The sequence below is a fragment of the Balearica regulorum genome, chromosome 1 (genome assembly GCF_011004875.1).
Source record: "Balearica regulorum gibbericeps isolate bBalReg1 chromosome 1, bBalReg1.pri, whole genome shotgun sequence".
NCBI classification, from domain to species: Eukaryota; Metazoa; Chordata; class Aves; order Gruiformes; family Gruidae; genus Balearica; species Balearica regulorum.
Window position 1 is genome coordinate 119622981 of NC_046184.1, and position 21792 is coordinate 119644772.

Sequence of the window (21792 nt, forward strand, 5' to 3'; positions counted from 1 at the left end):
TATTGGTAACTGTCTTCAGCTCCTTAGTGTCAGTACATAACTTACATGCAAGTAGTTACAACACCTGAATTACGCGTTGGCATAAGGCAGTATGAATATAGAATCCCGAAATTTAGTATTTAAGAACTCACTGATTGAATCATATTCCTTTGTGTGAGCAGATATCACAGCTGGACGGTGTCATGAAGCACAAAACAGGCAATGCAGAGCCTGAAACAGAAGGATCCTGTGCTCCGAGGATTGTCCTGAGGGCTATGCAGCAAAAAATGACAAGGGCTGAGGACCTTTAGCAAATGCTTAATCAGTAATTTCTTTCATGAAGTAGTGTTAAAAGTTGTTGCAATATTTATAATTCTAGTTCCCCAACAATAGAATATCTTTAATCGTGCCTGTGGCATAAAATACCACTTGTAACATTTTGACTTTCCATCAGTATTAAAATACATATCAAATGACATAAAATTCATTATATATTGCAATATATATAAAGGGCACAAAACCATACATATCAGCCATCTTGTCCATTCAGTTAACAGATGGCATATTCAGAATGTTTTCTTATGTGGGTTTTCATTTTTTAATTTACTCCCAGTGATTCCCTTTTTCTACTACATATACTAAGCTACATATATTTTACAAAATACATATTTGCCAAACATAATGTCTTTTCCTCAGAAATGCTGCTCATAAAGAGAACATGCATGAAGCACATATTAAATTGATGTATGCTACCAAAGGGAAAGAGAAGAGGGAAACCAGCAGGTCTTCTGAATTTTTACAGTCCTCCATAATTTTTTCAGTTATTAGGTAGCAAGATGATATAGGTTTATAAACAAACCAACAATTGCTACAACAATTTAACCACATGAGGACCACATTTCTTAGAACTGATACCCCGAAATCACTTATTTTTGTGTCATCAAAGGACTGTCGAGTAGGACAACTGTTTTAAAGGCTGTATCCTGAAAAGCAGCATCAAGGAAATGTAGCGTGATTTCCTTTTACCTCCTTCTACCAAAAATACTATCATACACCAAGTAAACTAACTTACAGCCAGAGACTAAAAATCTCAGAAAAAATCCACAGTCTTAGCAATGCAAATAGTTAATCAGGAATATATAAGAAATGTGATATTGTAGGAATTTCAGATGTTTAATATTTTAATTAGAGAAAGCTTACTTTTGGTACAAGTATTTCTGAAGCCATTGCACTGGTAGGAAGGCTGAAGTATTAACATGGCACAACTAGACAATTGATTACATTTTAAAAAAAATAACTAATTGATTACATTTTGCAAAAGGATCAAGCTAGTATTTATACTCTTTTAATACTACATGTCCACAGCAATGTCATATTTCCATCCGTATAAGAATTTATGGAGAAATGGAAGAATTTGCTATTTCAGTGCTTAATAGCTGGAGTGACCTTCCTGTGGTTTTTAAACCAAATGCTATAGTATTTGGCTTACAGTTGTTCTAAACTTTACATCTTTTCTACCATTTTGGTACACATCAGCTGATATTTTGCTCCACAATGAGTCTTCAAACCACTAGTATAGTTCTGAGATGTTATTAAAATGACATTTTCTTTATACAGAAGGATTTATACCACAGGGCACCTCAAGCTATGCTGAGAATATGCAGTAGGGGCATGCCAGTTTACACTTCGAGGTCCCAATCGAGCTTCTTTTCCAAGGAAAGACGACTGGAGGCAAGTGGAAGATGACAATTACAGACACTTGGGTATCACCTTGATCTGGAGTCAGTGCCACCAGGGCATGCACCTGGACACAGGAGCTCAGAAACACTTTTGTCATCACACAGTTTAGACATAACCTGAGAGTGTTTTCAAAAGCCAACACAATACAGATAGCTGAATTTCAGTAATAAGCTGCAATAAACTAGTCCCTGTGTGAACCACGGACTGGAAGAGCCACCTTGTGTGTGCCAGTGCACGGCTGTGAGAGGGTCTTCGTGCAATGCAGATGAGACGTCTGTTTAAAAACACTACTAAAGAATTTCATTTCTACATAAACCTGATCGGTCATTTATGTTTCAAAGCTTTTGCCATCTTAAGAAAAGTCTTTCTTTCTAAGCCCAACTTTGGCATTACAATGAAAAGTCAGAAGAATTTGAGATGTGTGAGATGCATAAAACATCAATCCATGAAAGAGTCCTATAGTAGAGCCCACGGATACACCAAGACAGTCCTGCTCAGTCCAGAGCTGCCTAAAAAGTGAGGTAACTGGGAAAAAAAGTTTCACAGCAGCCCAAATGCAGCAATGGGAAAGCATCATGCTGTGTATATGTATGATCTTCTAAGGGAGAACACAGCCACCCTAAGGACTCCCTAAGGACAAGAGTAGCACTTCTCCACAGCTGTGCGGTGGTGTGAAAGTAGCTCTGGTTGTTATGTTTCAGTACAGGGTTCAAATGCCTGAACCCAATGTAAGAGCTTGGACTCCAGCTGAAGGTCCTGAGAGAGTCAGGAGAAATACAGGAACCAGACTGTTCACTCCTGTGAAATGGTAGGTAAGTCTGGACATGGACACAATGAAATTTAGATGTTTAGAGAACTTCATGTGTGAAAAATTAGAGATCTTGCACAGGTAATCTAGCCACAGAATCAATCAAGGCAACTTTGCTCTACTTTCATTTTATTCACCAAAATCATGTCTAAAAGGAAATTGGGATGGCAAGGGTTTTATGGCAGGGAGGGGGATATATGATTTTTTATTTTTCTAAGGCCTTGACAAAAATGTAAGTTTCTGCCTGGAAATACACACGCATAAGTTGCATGTTTCATATTTAAAGGACATCAGAAGTATATTTCAGAGCTGGATCTGAAACACCAACCAACTAAATGATTTCAGAACTAGTATTCCTTCAGTCCATCTGCCTAGTCCATTGCACATAGAAGTATTAGCTATATTCTAAGATATCTGGACTTCCACTCCCTTTGAACTGGTAGCTGCATTAAGTTTTGCTGAATGGTTAAGGATTTTAAATTAGCCTCAGCATATGTGAATACAATAGGTGGTTGGCTTGTGTACAAGAGATCAATTGCCTGCTGCCCAAAGCACAGAAAAAGCAAACTCTGGACTACATTCATGCCAGTTTAGGCAAATATATATTTGTGTGTGTGTGTATAAAAATAATATAGTCCTGAGGTCTTTTCTGCTCTAGCTAGGCTTCCTCTTTTCTCCAACGTGAGTTCTACCACAGGGAGGACTTTGGGATTCACTCACTTAATTTTAAGTCATTCACTGTGTTGTAAGATACCCTAAAGAGGGTTGCTTTATTAGGCTATTTATACTACCTCAGTGTGTAAAGCTGCATAGCTTGCTTTCTTGCACAACACATTTTTTTGCATACTTTTAGGTTCATACCACATTTCCATGATGAAAACAAGTCCTCTAAGCATGTACAAGGCTACACAAGACTGCATCTACTTAAATGTAACACTGTACATGGCATTCCCTGTAATCTCATTCATAATTCTAGCTGACATAACTAGTGTTCCTAGGTTGATGTATTTCTGATTAATGAGGCATTAGTTCTATATCAGGTAGCAATTTCAGAATAGTCTATTTCCAATGAGTTATGAATATGACTTGATTATTACCATTTGACCTACTCTTGTGTTGAGATGATTTGTGGCTGCATTTTCCCAGAGGACCAACCAAATGTCATTGCCTTGAAATACCACTGTTATGTTCCAGTAATTAAATGAAGATTAAAAAAAATTGCATGGTAGACATGAAATCTGTGCATGGTGTTTGGCAATCTGAAATATTTGTATACTCACTTACAAGAGAATTTCCTTAACATGAATCAAAATGAGCTACATAAAAATTCTGCAATTGTTGACCTAAAACAAAACACAGCTGCTTCTGTCTTCCAGACATTTAAAAACATCATTTTCTCCCTTACTGCATTTACACCAGCCTCATGGTATTTAAAGAATAATTCATTCATCAGGAAAAATCAACATGGGTTCATAAAGGGAAAGTCCTGTTTAACTAATTTGATATCCTTCTACGATAAGGTCACCCACCTAGTGGATGTATTTTTTCTTGATTTTAGTAAAGCTTTTGATACTGTCCCTCACAGCATCCATCTGGACAAGTTGTCCAGCTGTGGGATGAGTGGGTTCACAGTGTGCTGGGTGAAGAACTGGCTGAAGTTCCAAAGGTTGTAGAGAACAGGGCTACATCTGGCTGGCAACCAGTCACCACCAGTATTCATCAGGGTTCAGTTCTACCGTCAGTTCTGTTCAATGTATTTATCAATGATCTGGATGCAGGAGTGGAATGCACCATTAGCAAGTTTGTTGATGATACCAAACTGCGAAGTGCTGTTGACTCTCTTGAGAGACAAAAGGCCTTGCAGAAGGATCTAGATAGATTGGAGCATTGGGCTATGATTAATGGGATTACATTTAAACAAGTTGAAATGCAGAATTCTGCACCTAGGATGGAGTAATGCTGGGCACAAATATAACTTAGGAGAAGAGTGGCTGGAGAAGGGCCCTGCAGAAGGGTATCTGGAGGTGCTGGTTGACAGCAGCTCAATATGAGCCAGCAGTGTGCCCTGGCAGCCAAGAGGGCAAACTACATCCTGGGGTACATAAACACAGGATAACCAGCCGGTCAAAAGAGGTGATTATACCACTGTGTTCAGCGTCGGTGCAGCCTCACATTAAGTACTGTGTGCAGTGCTGGGCCCCACAATAGGAAGGATGTGAAGGTCCTTGAATGCATCCAGAGGAGGGCAACAAAGCTGGTGGAAGGGCTGGAAAGAATGTCCTGTGAGGAGGGACTAAGGACTTTGGGCTTCTCTAGTTTGGAGAGAAGGAGGCTGAGGGGCTGAGACCTCCCTGCTCTCTGCAGCTTGCTGAGGAGGGGACGTGGAGAGGGAGGTGCTGAGCTCTTCTCCCTGGGATCCAGCGATAGGCCGCATGGGAACTGTTCAAAGCTGCACCAGGGGAGGTTCAGACGGGACATTGGGAACCATTTCTTTACCAAGAGTACGGTCAAACCGTGGAACAAGCTTACTGGAGAGGTGGTCAATGCCCCAGGCCTGTCAGTGTTTAAGAGGCATTTGGACAATGCCCTTAATAACAGGTTTTAACTTTTGGTCAGCCCTGAACTGGTCAGGTAGTTGGACTAGATCATCGTAGGTCCCTTCCAACTGAAATATTCTAGTCTAGTCTAGTCCAGTCTATGTCTATGAAATGGCCAAGCCCCAATGTAAATTAAAAAACCCAAACAACCACAATATAACCCTTTAACATTTAAATGGCAATCAGACACAGATAATTTATCATCCTGAGACCAACTAAACACTTTCCCACTTTCCAATTTTCCCAAACTATAACTTTGCTGAAAGTTCTCTGATAAAGGGTGAAATGAGCAACAATGCACTCATTCACACCCTGGCAAGAAGTTCTTTCAGCATCTCCCACTTATTGCAAGCTATGACATAAACTAGTTGCCACAATTTTAAATTTACATTCATCCTCCTTTTGATTTTCTCTGTTTTTTTTCTGATGATAAGGTGAATGGATTTGTTATTATTTATTTATTATACAACAACAAAATGAACATTATTATCCCCTAAGCAGATACTCAGAATTATATAGGCTTGAAAAGCACAGAAATAGAAGTCTTGCATGATTTGGTCAATTAATGAGATGACCAAGCAATAATACTAATAGTAATCTTGAATTTTTTATACAATGCCAAGGTGATAACATTGTGAAAAAGAATAGTTGCACATACATTGATATGTGATATCTGTACAAGAGAAGTAATTCTCCTTTTAAAAACAATGACAGAAATGAAGAACATCCTTATTTAAAATTCTCTTTGCCTTGTGACTTGCTATGTAACTTGTCACACTTTGTTCAGACTCATCTTTTTCTAAACAGTCTCAGAATTTGAGTGCTAACTTGGATGCTACTTAACTTCCCTTTCCCCCCTAGTTTGTTCACTCCACAACAAAAGGCCATCCTTTTCTAAAGGCTTCTTCTATTCACTGCTTTGTGTAATCTGAAGCAGAAGGGTATCAAAGTAAAACTTGCTATGCAAACTTCCAGAAAATTCAAAAAGTGAACCTGCAAGCTAGAAAGAAACAATTGCATCAAACACCACCAGACAGAGCAGAAAAAACCATAATGCCAATTTAAAAATTCAAAAGTCCGCGGGGGCAGAGTACATCTTTTCAAATTTGTGTGTGACCAAGGGGTCCTGATCTGTAAGTGGAGCTTCCCGATGCCCTGCAAATTGTTATCTTCACTGCATAGGACCTTCCAGTCCTTTGCAGATTAGGGAGAGCTCTGTGTGGTTAGGAGCTGGTGGAGGAAAATCATACGCATGACACTAGCCTGCAGGTCAATGGCAAACAGTAGCTTGCATGCTCTGGATTACCAGCCTAAATTTCTCCTCCCTAGGTCATTTTCTGTGCTTATTTTGCTGCACTTGTATAGAAACTATTGTTAAACCTGGAACATCAAGTAGTGCAATAAGATAACTGCAGCATGTGCTCTCCACTAAATGCAGTTAGCCTAAAGTTAGACTACTTTCCACAAACAGGTAGACAATTACTTTTTCTTTTTGTAGCAAGGACTGTGCAGTTTCACACGCACTTAACAATTTTTCTTCATATGCTCTGAAGGTCTGGCTCTAATTTTTTTGTATATATTAAAATACAGGAACCAGATGCAGCCTCCTATCCATCATCTGCACTGTTCATGACCTAAGCAAAAAGTCACTGCTTTCGGATGGGGATCATGCCCTGAGGGCAACCAAGTCCACCACCAAAAGTAGGGAAACAGGGAAAGTGATAAGCTTCGGCATGAGATGAGGCAATGAGTAAGGAGCGCTGTCATTTAATAAGGTCTGTTCTCAGTAATTACAGCGACACAATTTGATCAGCAAGGACTAAGTATCTTCATCTGAAAGGGATCGGATGAAATTAGTGCTGATGTAATAAGTACCATTTGTCACTATTAGGGAGAGAGGTGTTGACAGGTCCCTGCCGTTGCCGTGGCAACGCGGCAGCGCTGTTTCTCCCAGCATGGGCTTCGACTCCGGCAAGTCACACAAGTCTGGGAGGCAGAGGATGCTCCGCTGCGGTAACCCACTTACCTTCTTCCCCAATCTGGGTCATGCAGGATCACCTAACAATACTGACGCTGAGATTCCTGGGGCTCGATTTTGGGCTGTGGTCTGGACCATGATGGTCAGCCTGCCTCAGTTTCCCTGCTATCAGTGACCTCAAAGCCGCATCCTTTGGGATCATCCCCCTGATCATGCTGGCTCCAGCACCTCACCGCCAGCCCTCTTGCAGCCAGATTCCACGCGAGCCCCGCAGCAGGTGGGAAGTTCCTGTGCTTTCTGGTTAGTTTGGCAGCATCCCTACACACCTGCTGGGTTGGCCACTTTCTCCCATGCAACCTTAATGCAAGATTTAGAAGATTAGATTAGATTTCTGAAGGCTTCATGTTGGCTGAACTAGACCTGAAAGGTGTCCTTTGCAGATGACCGCTTTCCACCAGGCAGCCCCATAAACGAAATTTTCACTTTAAGCAGAAGTGCAGCTCTCTCCGACAGTAAAACTCCGGTCACATGCAGCGAGGTTATTCACAGGTAGATTACATATTGTTACAATGTTTTCCACTGACACATTCCATGATGTGAAATAAAAAGGCAAGATTTGCTCCCAGCAGAGTAAGATACCAAGTGTGAAATACCACATGAAAGAAAAAGATTCTCTTGATCAGATACTCATAATCAACACACATAGCCAAAATGCGATCTTAATTACTATCAGTGGGTGGAAGTTTCCTGAATGTTAAATTACCTGCAGCAATTACGAACTACTGAGTAACCTGTTTACAGCTTCCTGAAATTATCATCACATAATTTGGCAATCTGCCATATTTTATTTCATTAAAAACTTAATGTACCATAACATAATAGCCATAATAAAGCTGTCAAGGGCCACTCATTGCTATTTACTTAGATATAATCTGTTTATTATCTCTCAAAAACAACAGCTAAACAGAAAGGAAACCTGGAGGCTAACAGGTCACATGAGAAACAGGGAATATGAAGAGCTCCGTCTTTCTGCTGTACAGTCCCAAAATCCATATCTATCCCATTTGTCTCACAGTCAAAATTATCCACAGAAAATACCTAATAACCTGTTTTTGAAGAGCTAAACTGCTTGCTAAAGTATGATGCATTTAGATGGGACAAGACGTAACTTGCCAGAACCCAGTAATAATAACATTAACAACGCAAATTAATTCTATCATGATTTTTCAAGCTATCATCTGGAAGAAGTGCTGCTTCTGCCAGGATACCTTTAAAATTAAATATTGAAGCATTTGAAGAAATTGCAGTGGCTGGAACTGATGCAAAATAAAAAAATTAGTGACTATCACAAAAGGCAAAGCTATCGGATGACCAGTCAATCCCTCCAATCAGAGCCCCAGAACGTCAGCCAAAATGGGGTGAGGTGGTAGCTGTGCTCTTAGCAGGCACTGCTTTCTCAGAGGTTTTATCATTCAGAGGGAGTGTAGGTCTAGAAACACAAGTATTTAAGAGTCAACTATAAACCCAGCTTGTTCTACTTAGAGCAGAAGTGTTGATTTTCTTCAACAGCTACCTGCTCAAGTACTGACATGCACCGCGCCTCCTTAAGTTTTGAAGCAGATGAAGCGCTAAGAGATGCAGGCTTTTGGAAGAAACAAGTGCGTATTGCTACGTACAGGTGCAGGTGGAACGACAGACCAACAACAACAGTATTAGATGTCAGCGGCAAGACAACAGCCCTAACAGAGCTGGGATACTAGCAAAAGAACCACATCCTGGCACTTAGTGGATTTAATGCACTAATCTCCCCTGTGTTACTGACAAATGCTGAAGTAGTTTAGCATACTTAGATGTATATTAAAAATAGACTTACTGAGTAGCACATTAGTATATTTTGCCCACTTGGGATTTTTTTTTTGTCTTGTATATCAAGAAAATAGATAAAATTATGTTATGTTTTTGTGCATCACTAAGTTATTGAAATCACAATGACAGAGCATTTTATTTGCAAAACATTCAATGACAATTTCACAAATGGGGCAAATAAACCGAGACACAATGCATTAAATTTTCAAGTAGTGAGGGATAAATTAACACTATGTTTCAGTGCTCATAGACAGCTAAAAGAAGCATTAGTTGATATTTTTTTAGGTAATTCACAGTTTTAATCTTCAAGCTTTCAAGTAAGGGAAGAACTGTTGGATATACTCTATATACAGGCAGTATTTCTCTGAGTTTTAGATTAATGCATCAAATAGAAGACAATCAACACATATATGTGTTGCTGAAGAAATCTGAAGGGAACCAGTAGTAAAATGGAACCCTTGCAGAAAAAAAAGCACTTTTCATTAAAACAATACTGCTGACATCATTTTACCCCTGGGTTGGACATTAACCATAAGCGCGATTTACAATGAGCATTTCTTCTGGTTACGAGTACACATTTCCTACACTAGTACACATTTCCAAGGGCAAGCAGGCAAACTAGTACTTTTTTTCCCTCAGTTTCAGGCTAGGATCAACTGCTTATGCCACACCATCTTGAACATGGAATATTAGCCAAAAATGAAAAGCAAATACTAATTTGATTTTCAAATTCATATCCAGAAATACCCTCTCAGACAAAACGCGTTACAACAGTTATACCAAGACCTCCATGCTATTTCACATACACTATCAGATATACCAGTCATTTCTTGGAACACGTGCAGGTTTTCCCACTTTACCTCTAGGTGCAACTGGAAAGTGCAAAGGAAGGGGGAAGGGCAGAGGCTGTTACCCCCTATTTGAAACAACCCACAGAGAGACTACACAACTAGCAGTAGCAAAAATCAAGACTTTTAAGTCCCATACCTGAATCAGGGAACAAAATCTGAAAAGTATAGTTTGCGGTTTATGCTACACTAAGATGTAGGCTAAAATGAGGGTACAAAGGACCTTAAATCCCAGTTCTCAACCAGAGTCATTGGCTTTATTGGAATGACCCCAGTCCAGTCGAATGGATTTGAAATAAGAAAATTTGTCTAGTTACACTAGTGGGAATTAGACAATGATGCTACTTTATCACAGCTGAATCTAGTTACTAGCTTACAGTATTGACCTAAAATACAATGTGTCAAACCTGAAACTTAACTAACTCATATCAGAAGCTTGAATTCTGTCATTCCTTTTATCTTATTCCCTTTTCTGCCTACATGGACCCGTTGTGGTCAGTCTGTTACTGCACCTGTGAAACGTATCTTTACCTGGTCTCTGCATCTGGTGAAAAAGATTTTCTGCTTACTATGAGTGTGTCTGCACCACTCACTATTCTGCCATGTACCTTGGAAAGAGTATTGAGCAAAAGAAGGATGGTTGATTAGTCCCAGCCGAGTGCCAGGCTCAGAAGGCTGCAACACTTCCAGCACCCGGACAAGCTCACCCTCCCCGTACATCGCTGAACTGGGCAATGCAGACTCCCCCTTCCAAGCTGCGATATTAGCAGTATTACTAGTGGCAGATCATCCAGAGAGTTGGCACCGGACTCCATGCATTCTTCACGTGTCATTCACTGCATCTATCAAAGATCTTAATGAAATATGATTTTCTAGCTGTATGGGAAGGCATGCAGGCCTGCAAATGCCCAAGTGCCATCAGATATTTATGACAACTGCTGCCCCAACCTTAATTTCTCTGCTTTTTATTTATTATGATAATGATGCCATGAATAACTGGACTCCTTGATAGGTTTTCACCAGAACACTTTTTCAAGATTTGTTTTATTATTTTCAGCTTTTTTTAAAAAAAATAACAAACAACAAACCCACAAATGACTTGTAACCAACTTATTAAAATGCATCCTCAGAGACAGTTCAGGACGTCCTTCATGCTGCTATCATTAGAAGGGATGTGCTATCATTACTGACTGAAATTTCTGAAAAGGCTTTAAAAAAACCCCACAAAAGCACATCAACACTTATGAACATGCTTTGGCAATAATTTCAGCTTTTACAAAGGCTTAATTTAATTTGAAACTTGTACTTAAAGGGAAAAGGCTCAAAATAGTAGCTGCTTACAGCACAGCAGATGGTCCAGACAATAAAAAAGACAGAACTATTTGAGGAACGTGAGTTGTTCACTGATATAGATAGAGACAGTTAGCAACTGTGCGATGAAAATGGTATTTCACTGGAATAAACTAATTTGTGAAACAAACTTCATAAGCTTAATATGGATTAATCTTTACTTTTTTTTTTCCTCCTTAAAAATGGTGTTCTGAACCTGTCCAAATGGCCCATTTTTGAACAGAAATTTGTGTTTCAAAATGCTATTTCATTTTAAAATCTATGATAACTGTAGTAATTTATTTAAACATTGTGAGGGGAAAACTTGGGACAACACACATACGGACCAACGCAGTGTCGATTCAGATATAAATCCTATAGATAACTTACTACAGAATGAGAGAAGAAACTTTAAGTTGTAGTTTTTCTAGGACATAAAAATTATTTCCTATTTGAAATGAATGTTTCATGTAGCCAAGGAAAGGGGGGAAATAATAATTACAAAGAGCAAAATACCTAATTGGAAAATCATAGTTGAATATTGAAGTTACTGGATTAATAACTTGCATTTTTTCTAACATACAAAGCTACAATCCATGCCAGCAAGTCCTTTAGAAAGCCACCTCAAGATGGAAACATTTAAATGACCTCTTAAATTTGCAGTAACTGGAGAGTTTACTTATTAAATAATGATATAATCTGCATGTGTCCAGTTTCCAACTCTTTCCATTGCTTTAACTAGCAATTTTTCTCTTGAACATTTACTGTGTTGTATCTTGCAGTTAAAAAATAGAAAATGTGTTATTTAACCTGAAATACCTTTGGTCGCCTTGCAGTACACTTTCATTCAGTTCACACAACAGTTTTTTAAAGGTTATTCAGAAGAAAGTGGAAGTTGAAGGGACTTTCTTGTGCAACCCGTTTCTGGCTTCTGCTTTAGTAAAGCAAACACAACATACAATATTTTGTATAGACCAAGGCAGCACCATACAGACCTCTTTTGCATCCACACTGCTTTCTCTTGAAAGGCTGTTTCAGAACTTTGCTTCTGCTGATGCCTGGAAGCTTTCTTCCAGTTTCCAGGCTAAATGTGTTTGGGATCAATTTATATTGATGCTTTCCTTTAGCTTAAACAGCTTTTCACCCTCCCTGACATTTTTGCATTACTCTCCTTAGAGAAGGCAATGGTATTTCCCCCTTCCCTGATATATTTATTCTAATTAATTAAACGAACCACACTCTTTCAGCATTGTTTCCTAAGAAATTTTCTTCATTCCTAAGTCCTGTCAGTAGGCCTTTTCTACACTTATTCCAATGTGAATTTATTTCTGTTGATGACCAGCCATGAAGAAAATACCCCAAACGAAATTGTACATTGCTTCGCATAGAAATACTAATGCTTCCATCTCTCTTTTGGAAATACAACCTCTACCAACTATGCTCTGTGCTTTGGAATGTACTCTACTGATTTTCTGGATGTCTAGCAACCAAGGCTATCTGTTGTCTGGAAGTCACAGGATTTCTGAAGTTAAAAAAAAATAACTCTATTTTTACTGGAACATTATCCCCTAAGGAGTTGAATGGCCTTGTCCCAGCAGAAGCCTAGAAATTGTAGAAATTGTCTTCACTTATCCTCTCTAATGACTGCCTGTTAGTCACTGAACTAACTGAACTTTACTCCTTCTGTAGATCCAAATCCTATGACACAAAAATCACCAATTTCCATGATGATTTCAAAGGAAACTTCAGTGTTCCATAGCTCCTAAGCTTTGGCTAGCCGTTAAAACTCACAATAATTCTTGCTGCTAATGAGAAAGCAATCACTGGGACAAAGAATTTCAGTGCTTCCACATTAACAGTTACCATTATATGCTAATCACATTTTAATTGCTAACCAGCCGCTACCAAAAAAAGAATAGGCTACAAAAGCAGAAAATAAAATTCATGAAGCATAAGTTTCAGTTTATCTCTTATGTTTAATTTCCATTAATTACTAGCTGACCTGGATCTGTGTGAAATGCATTAGGTTACAGAAGTCTCAGAGCCCTTGAGTCAGGTAATTCTATTAAAAAATTAGTCTGAGAAATATTTCATTTTTCAGTGAGCCTAGGCCAAAACTTTGGATTTTCACACCCCCGATCAGGTTTGGAGTGGGTTCAAATATTTGTCTTCCCTATTGCTCTCATCTTAAATTTTCCAAAGTTATCTATGTCCAACCTGTGCTCGTTATCTCAGCTATACCACCAAATCGATGTCACTGCGTATCTTCCAGATCTGAGCCGGCGTGGTGAAGCAGAGGCTTTTTAACTCTGGCATGGTACCAGTGTAATTCAGCTGTGCAATTTCCAGCAGTAAGGTAGGGACCAGAAATTCACCTCTCTGTACTTTGGAAAGCCAGTGAAACCCCCTGTTCCCGAGTAGTCCTACAGGGGAAAGAAGTGTTCAGGAGAACAAAGCAAAACAAAAAATAAAACACCAACCTCATCCTTTCTACCCAGTTGCAAATTATTTCTACCCAAATGCAGATTATATATATCTGAACACTTGAAAGCTCCTCTGGCCCACAGAAACTCTTGGAATGTTTTTTTTAATTTCATGCACATCCATACTGTTAGGAAGCTCAGAAACCTTCTTTCTGTGCAAGAAATGGTGGGGAATGGTAATTAGTGAAGAGGCATGTAGGGAACAAAGTCCTCTGGTCCCTCCGGAGAGGGAAAAAGCACTTCAGGGCAAAGAGCCCTGCAGGAGGAGGCTTGAGGAAGGTGATGGAGGGCAGAGATTAGCCTCGTAGGTACTGGGGCCTGTGAGTTCCTCATTGCCAACTACCATAAAGCAAAGAGTTACAGAATAACTGAGATATTCTATAGGAAACTGGAACAGATTGGTAAAAGGCCATCCCAATCAGTCCATTTGTCTCCCTTTGCCCCCTAATTTTGCATTTTGTTATATGCATCTAGTATGTATTGTTCCAACAGAAGAGAGATTTTCTGTCTCGTTGCTTTTCCCAATACTGATTGAAAGACTTCACTTACACTAACAATGTAATTTTTTTATTTCAAATTTAAAGAATTTCCTGCTGCAACAGTTAGTAGTGCCAAAAATCACTTTCAAAGGTACTTGTTGGGGAGAGACAGCAACTGAGCTATGAACTTTTTGCTATGTTTCTAAATGTTCTACAATCTTTCCAAATACAGCTTAGTAGAAAAACTGAAAGTAAATCAACAGGAAAAATATCAAAACCTGAAGTTATTTAAGTTATTCTGATATGAAAGCACATTCTATAAAAATACCGATGTCTTTATGAAGCACAGATACAACATCTCTGCCTCGTTACCTTCCCCTGACAATTGTCAGCAAATGGGCATCTTATTAATTAGGTGGGGTTTGAGTAAGTTTTGTAGCTTCTACAAAAGAAAAAGGAATTTTGCCTTCATCAACAATGGGCACATTATTACCAAGCAACAAAACTACAGAAAAAAATTCATCACATATATGACTAGGAGAGAAACACGTACTCTCAGGTACCAGGAGTAAAGCCAGAGCCTAGGAGGGGATGCTCCCTTCATCTTTCATCAACAGGATGCTCTTTGCAAAACCAGCCTCACAGTTGTGTTTACATGTAACTTTCCTATGGCATTTCCAGGTTCAGTTGTGCTGGAAGAGGACATAAACAATTATCTCAGTCCTACATTAAAGAGCTAACTAGTTTTTAATTTCACTTGCAAGCTGTCCATCCCTCTCTCTCTGATTTTTACTGGCATCTAGTGGTACAGCACTGTTTTTGTTAAAAATGCAGTTTCTTTACTGGCCAAACCAGGAATTGTCCAGTAAGAAAATGCAGCTTCTGGACACTAGAGGGTTAAGAGAACTGGAGTTAAGCCTGAGTTTATAGGTCTGATGGTGTCACTAGGCAACAAGTAACTTGCTGCAGCCAGCTCTTTTCAACCTCCTCGCTTCCTAATGAAGCCCGGTCTGCAGGCTGGATTCGAGACAATAATAAAACAAAGCATGTTTACTCCCTCTTCTACTCACTTCCCACCAAAACCTAAACCAACAAAAACCCAGAATCAAAGAGTGATGGTGCGATTGCAGGTCCACCATGCTGGAAGCTGTTAAAACTGGATAGCTTTTGTAAGGTGGGGAAGATTGTGGAGCTCCTATATTTTAGCCATGTTTCAAGGAAAGGGCTATAGCTGTAAGTCCAAGAGAAAAAGAGAAGGCCAGGGAGGGAAAAGAAAGAAAGTGTCACTTTACTATTTCGAGCAGTTTTGAGCTTGTAAGTACAAAAGAGTGCTTTTCCAAAGACCCTTTAAAATATAATTCAAAATACTTCATGTCTTTTTAAACTGGGAATTTAGTCATGTTATGTTTCTGTGGCTTGACTGATTGTGTCTTGCATTCTTACCTGTTCTAAGGGATTAAAACATGAGCCCAATTTAAACAGCTAATTCTGTATTGTTGTCTTGTAGGCATTATATTATTTTCAATAACACAGAAATATTAAAGACATTGTATCAAACTGAAGCAAATCTCATGGTAGATTGTTTGGCAAACCATTTGTTAAACTACACAAAACTTCCTACAAACAAGGAAAGAACAAATGATCCTTAAATTCCATGGGAATTTTGCAGAATTTGAATACAATGCAATGAAAATAAATCAGTGCTATGCAGTCATAAAGGCATATTTTGTTTTCTGTATTTAAACAAAATAATATCACATATGTCTTTTATTTATGTGGTTCAAGAGATTACGTGCTCTTGCATTCAATACTTCCAGTTCTTTATCTTAAATCTGGATTCTGCTGTCATAAATTCTGCACCCCAGCATCTATACAACCCTGAAATGTTTGACAAGCTAAAGAATTTGTTTTATTTGAAGACAGGTCCTTGTACATTTGGTAAACCTAGTATCTCACAGCAAGTACAAAAATATGAGCATATTGCATTGCATTGTCAGAACAGCAGCCCAGTGTAGTTACGAATACACACAAGATGACCTGTGCCCTGCTAGCTTGCAATTGCAGCACATTTTCCCCAGAGGTAAAATTCGGACATGCTAAAGCTAATTTGACACTTCGTGTAAAACTAGTCACTCTGTTGGCCTGGCTGAGATACAGCATGATTTTCTTTGGTTTTCACAAAGCACATTATAGATTTAATTAATCTAGCCACTCTCAGAATAGAGATTGAAAGATATTTCCATTGAGGTCCTAATTCTACCCACTGTTCAGTGTTTCCTGCAGGTTTTGCATTTCAGAGTAAGCTCAGCACTGTTGGGTCTTTACTGCAAGAAGGTTTTGATTTTTGCACACAATAAGCCTTATTTCCTCCTTAGCAAGTCTGTTTTCATGCACGCTGTCTTTCAAGTTTAAAGTCCTCCCTTCTTACGCTGCACAAGCAGCAAATTCTTAATCTTCATCTGCTCCATACAACTCTAGGTGCCCACGCACTCACTACAGTCTAGAAAAGCCATAACAAAGCCGTAACAAAGGAGTAAGGAAGCAGCTGCCATGTTCAAGTAACACTAGGTTCTGTGTTTGTGGAGCTGAAATTAATTACAGTCACAAAGAAACATGTATTCCCAGTTTGATGATCTCTCTTTACAGCCAGAAAGCAAACAATCAGGTTCACAGAGAATGGTTACACTAATTTTATAATGAGGAAGTTACACACAGCTCTCCAATCTCTTTTTAAAGTCAAGCAAGTCAAATCAGTAGGTTCTAGATCATTCATCACCTAAAAATCCTGGATAACTCCTTGAGCACCACCTAGAAAAGAAATCTAACCTTACCTCAGAGGTGCAGTCAGTAGTCAAGGCAGCTTGCCTCACGCTGGAGGCAGGACAGTGGTTTTCACAGCAGCAGAAAGTCCGTCAATGGCCAACAATAAATTTACACCCAAGGAGAGCATATCATAAGAATACAATACAATACAGCTACAGTATCGTAAACTGGATGTGCTAAAGCTGTGATTTGCCAAGGAATGGTGACAACATGCCACAGGCCTGTGCTGGATGAGAAGGTACTTGGTCTAACAAGGACCACATACATGTGAGACCATGAAGACCCACTGTGTTTCAGTCTCAGCTGGTTCACCCCCACTTGGACCTCCAGTTCAGACAGCCATTAGGAAACCGTAGAGTTAGCCTCAGGGTAAGTAATTTACAGTCAAAACAACATCACCATGTCAACAGCTAAGCTCTCAATTTTCCTGATAACATTCACCTACCCCATGAGAAGGAGAGATGCAGCCCCTCACACCTCATATACTGACTGTACACAGAACGCAAAATCTGTCCTGGTTTGAGGAAGGAACTAACCTTCTCAGACAGAAAGTTCACAGCAAATGAACCACTTGTGGTTGCATGGCAAATGTTGCAAAGGAGGATGATAGTATTTTTTAACCACCTGCAACATAAGACATCTGTGACTGTTCTTATGTACCATCACAGGGCTGACAGCTTACCAGGTACATCATCATCCCTCCGTGCAAAGGAAGGATGGATCAGAGGGAGCATGCCACAGGCCATTTCATTTTTCTCCCCAGCTCAATTAGGAAACAACTGTCTTGTCTTCTTAGCATGCTCCTTTTATCTTGTCTTACTTCCGAGTGATTTACCCCCATACCCCTTCCCTTTCCCACTTCAGCACTGGATCTGAATGCTGATGAGAGACTGTGTGTCACCCTGGGTAGTTACATAGGTACTTCAGCTATGGCAAATACCTGACCCATAAGCATTCAGGGACCAGTCAGTCCTGTCATCTGAAACAGCCCCAGGTGCTGTGTTGGTGCTCCCTGGATCACAAAAAAAACCCCTATACATATGCACACAAACAAATACAACCCTTGTGCAGATGGTGGGCTGGAACAAAACCAAAACCACAGGTTTTAATAGAGCAAAGACTAAGGAAAGATATTTGCTTTTGCAACGCAACATCTCTTGGTTGCTTCTCAGAGACCTACAGTAATTAAGGATAGATAGCAACTTAAATGTATTTTGTTTTATTTGCAACATTGAAAGCTTCAATTTTCTTTCATTGAGGGGGAACAATGTGTTTCTTTCCAGTAGGAAGAAAATTCTTCTGTGATTATAATGACATCATGCTGCCTCTCAAGGATTGTTGCAAGTCTAAGAGCTTGAGAAAGAGGAAGGGCACAGGAAGTAGAGTAAAGCCTTTCAGCTGTTTAAGTAAAAATGCCTATACATATGCATGTACAAAAAGCAAGGAGTAAATGAACTTTTTTTTTTAACTTTTTTTTTTCCCCTTTGTCTCTGAACTCTCTTTCCCTTAGCCAAAACACTTATAAAAACTGGGACTGGAAGAAATGCTTGTGATTTTATTTTCCTCTGTAAAGTAACAACAAGCCAAAACAAGGATCCAAATAGCGTTGGAGGAAAACGAAGATCACAATATGCAGTGTTCAAAATATACAGTGTAATTTCATCACCATATTTTTGGTCACATTTTATATTAAAAAGTATTTGATTGCTTACAGTGCAAGTAATGTTATAATGAGTGAGAATAGTTTTCATGTCACTTGTAGAATTAAAATACTAAAGTTACGAAGCATGAATTAGTACCAACAATTTGAGTCTGTGTCATGGAAAATTGGAGTTGTTATATTCAACTATGCTTCATAGTTGAGCAATAATATTAGTAAAGTCTATTTACATTTTAGGGTCTTTGGGACCAACACCATAATGTTCATATATTTTGGGTCGTCTTTAGACTTAATGCAAAGCAGTGGCCGTACCTAACCTATGCTAAAGAATAATTGCTGGATGCTGCCAGTCACCACTTGGGGTATGCAGGGAGACCACTCGCATGGAAATGGCGGTGGTGCATCAACCCTCCCGGTTCCTGCTTTCTCCCCTGCTGCAGCAAGCCCGTTTCAGGACCCTCTGAGGTCATTTGCCCCTTCCTTCTACCACTAGTCACTTCTTGTGATTCAGGTCCCTCATTTTTAGGGCAGCATAATTCAATTCTGCTTGCTTTACTGAAGTGCCTAAAGCTTCCTCCAAGCTAAGCCAATACACAAAGGAGTGATTGCTTTGAGGTTTTTTTCCTGAGAGTCTAGCAATCTTGTCATTCTCAAACTTGGAGCATAAAACTCCCTTACAAAAGACTGAAGCAAAGCCTCAGCCACCAAGGAATTGCTGGATGCCATTACTCAAAACAACACTGCAGAAATCAGTGCATTGTTTCTTTGCATATCACTGTTATTTGGGAAACGCTTTTATTACAGAGAAATGGAATAGTATACAGGTATTTCATGAAACGCTGCTTATGCAGTACCAAAATGGTTGCTTTCATGTCTGAAGTTTTAACACTTGTAAGGAAAAAAGTTTTTTCATGTAGTAGTCAAAATATTAGCCTACCACTTGTGGCTAAAATAGATCCACAGAGATTTTCCCAGAGTATGGTATGGTTATTATTAGCCAAAAAGTGATTTTACAGGACTCATAATGCAAAGACATACTATGGGGTTTTTTTTATTCTGATTTCTATCACAATTTTTACAACTGCACAGATTATCTTAGTAAGAATCCCAGACATGCTGTAAGATATTATCTGAGCTCACCTTCATTTTCTAGCTCCCCCTTGTCCAAACTCAGAAATCTACCAAGGAAAATCTGAGCTTTATAAATTGCAATGCCAATACATCAATCTCACGTTCAAACAATGAGGGAAGCTGAGGAGTTGTCAGTGATAGCATCCTATCAGCAGTTTGTACTCTTTGTATTCAAAAGCTTTGCACACCAGTGAATCACAACTGAGCTGGTATCACTGGGAGAGAGCAGTAACCCCTCAAATCACCAAGAAATGAACGATTTCACTGTGACACAGGAGAAATAGTACAATCCAGAACCAGACTGGGACTGACACAAAAACTGGAAAAACTGGCATTGCATTTTCCCTGTCTGGCAAATCACCTGCAAGCAGGAAGCTACACCTCGTGCACCTGTTTGAGATCCCAAGTGCTGTCCAAGTGAAGTACAATATCCATGTCCTGAGGCAGCTGAGACTTAGATGAGTAGAGAAAAGCTGAATTAGGAGGGAAAGTCGGACCGTTCTCACCAAGCACAGGTGTGAGGACACCGATCAGGCTGCATCTGCAACTGGTTCTTATAAGAGAAGCCCAGGCTATAATCAAACCTTGAACTTGCAAATCTAACACTCAAAGTGCTGTCGGGCCTCTGCACAGAAGGTGACAAACACCTTTTCAGTACTGCCGTGGCTGTTGGGGTTGTCTTATTTAGTGCTTAGTTTGTTCATCTGATGAAAATGAACAGAGAGAGGCATTGTTTGAACATGTGAAGTCATATTTAAAAATATGTAAATATTATAAATGTAAATACATATTTTTAAATGGTATTTCTGCAATCTTTCCTACAGATATTCATATTCAGAGCATGGCTATCTGCAGAGGATGTGATAAAAAATTCCTGGAATATTTTCTTGATGGTCCTGACAGGCATGAAATTTCATAATAAACCAGAGAGAACATACCTGTGGACACCCAAACTACTAAATTATATTAGCTTTTCTGTTCACTGTTGCCAACACAGGAAAAAAAGAAAAAAAATCACCTTGAGAGGATATTCCTGGCAATCACTACCAGCAGTCTCTTCTCATCTGCAGCTCAGATTGTGGCATCCAATGGACTGAGATCAATCAGTTCACTGAGATCTGCCTTCAGGATCCCAGAAAATCAAATTTTTAAAAGCAGATCTAGCCTTCTGTGACTTCTTGCTGAACCATTGCCAAATAATTTCAATTTGGTGCAAAGTTTTAAAAACGTGATGGCTTTTCTGTTTCCCCAGAGTGTACCATTGATTTCAAAATAAAACAGAATCTATATTGAAATGCAGATAACAAAGGGAAAACAGAAGAACAAAGTATATGTTTTAAAAACTGTATCTAGCCAAGCCCAGTTCAGATAAGGCGAATTACTCCACTCATAAAACTACCCGAATTCACTATATTTCTGAGTTTTTAATTGTAAAATGCCATATCAAAGTTCAAATTCTAATCAAGATCATTAAACCTACTCCCTTTCAAACCTGGAAATTATTTTCTACACATGCAAAAGTTTCTTTTTCATGTTTTTTAAAGCTCCTGTAGTCAGTTTGCTATAATTACAGGATGAATAAGCATAAATATGTAGGAAGGCACCCCACCTTGCAAATCAGCTGGAAGCCAGTTGTTATAATTTAAAAACATTTCCATGCTTCTGCTCTGGCAATGTTTAAGCATTTGTAAACATCCCAAAATGCTATGTGGAAGGGGAAGTGATAGCACATACAAGGAACAGTGAATGACAATTTCAATCAAAGAACAAGTGAAAAGAAGTTGGGGGTTGGACTAGATGATCTTTAAAGGTCCCTTCCAACCCAAACCACTCTATGATTCTATGAAAATGACATGACTGTACACTTAGGAGAGATCCTTGGAAATTTTTGACCTTTTTCATTCCCGGCTGTGGCTGTAAGTCGTTCAACATAACTTGGCAGATTAAAAACTGAATACCTTCTTCCTCTATTCTCAAAAAAAAAAAGAGGAAAATTTAATAAAAATAATAATAATAAAATAAATTTCCCAATAGTATTTTGAACATAAACTGATGCTATTTACAATGAATG

The 21792-nt window shown here is 39.1% G+C and overlaps 1 protein-coding gene across 2 annotated transcripts in view; it reads right to left on the reverse strand.

Moving 5' to 3' along the window:
• Nucleotides 1-21792, reverse strand: part of DSCAM (DS cell adhesion molecule) — a 471940-nt gene that overhangs the window by 212807 nt on the left and 237341 nt on the right. The window lies entirely within an intron of this gene.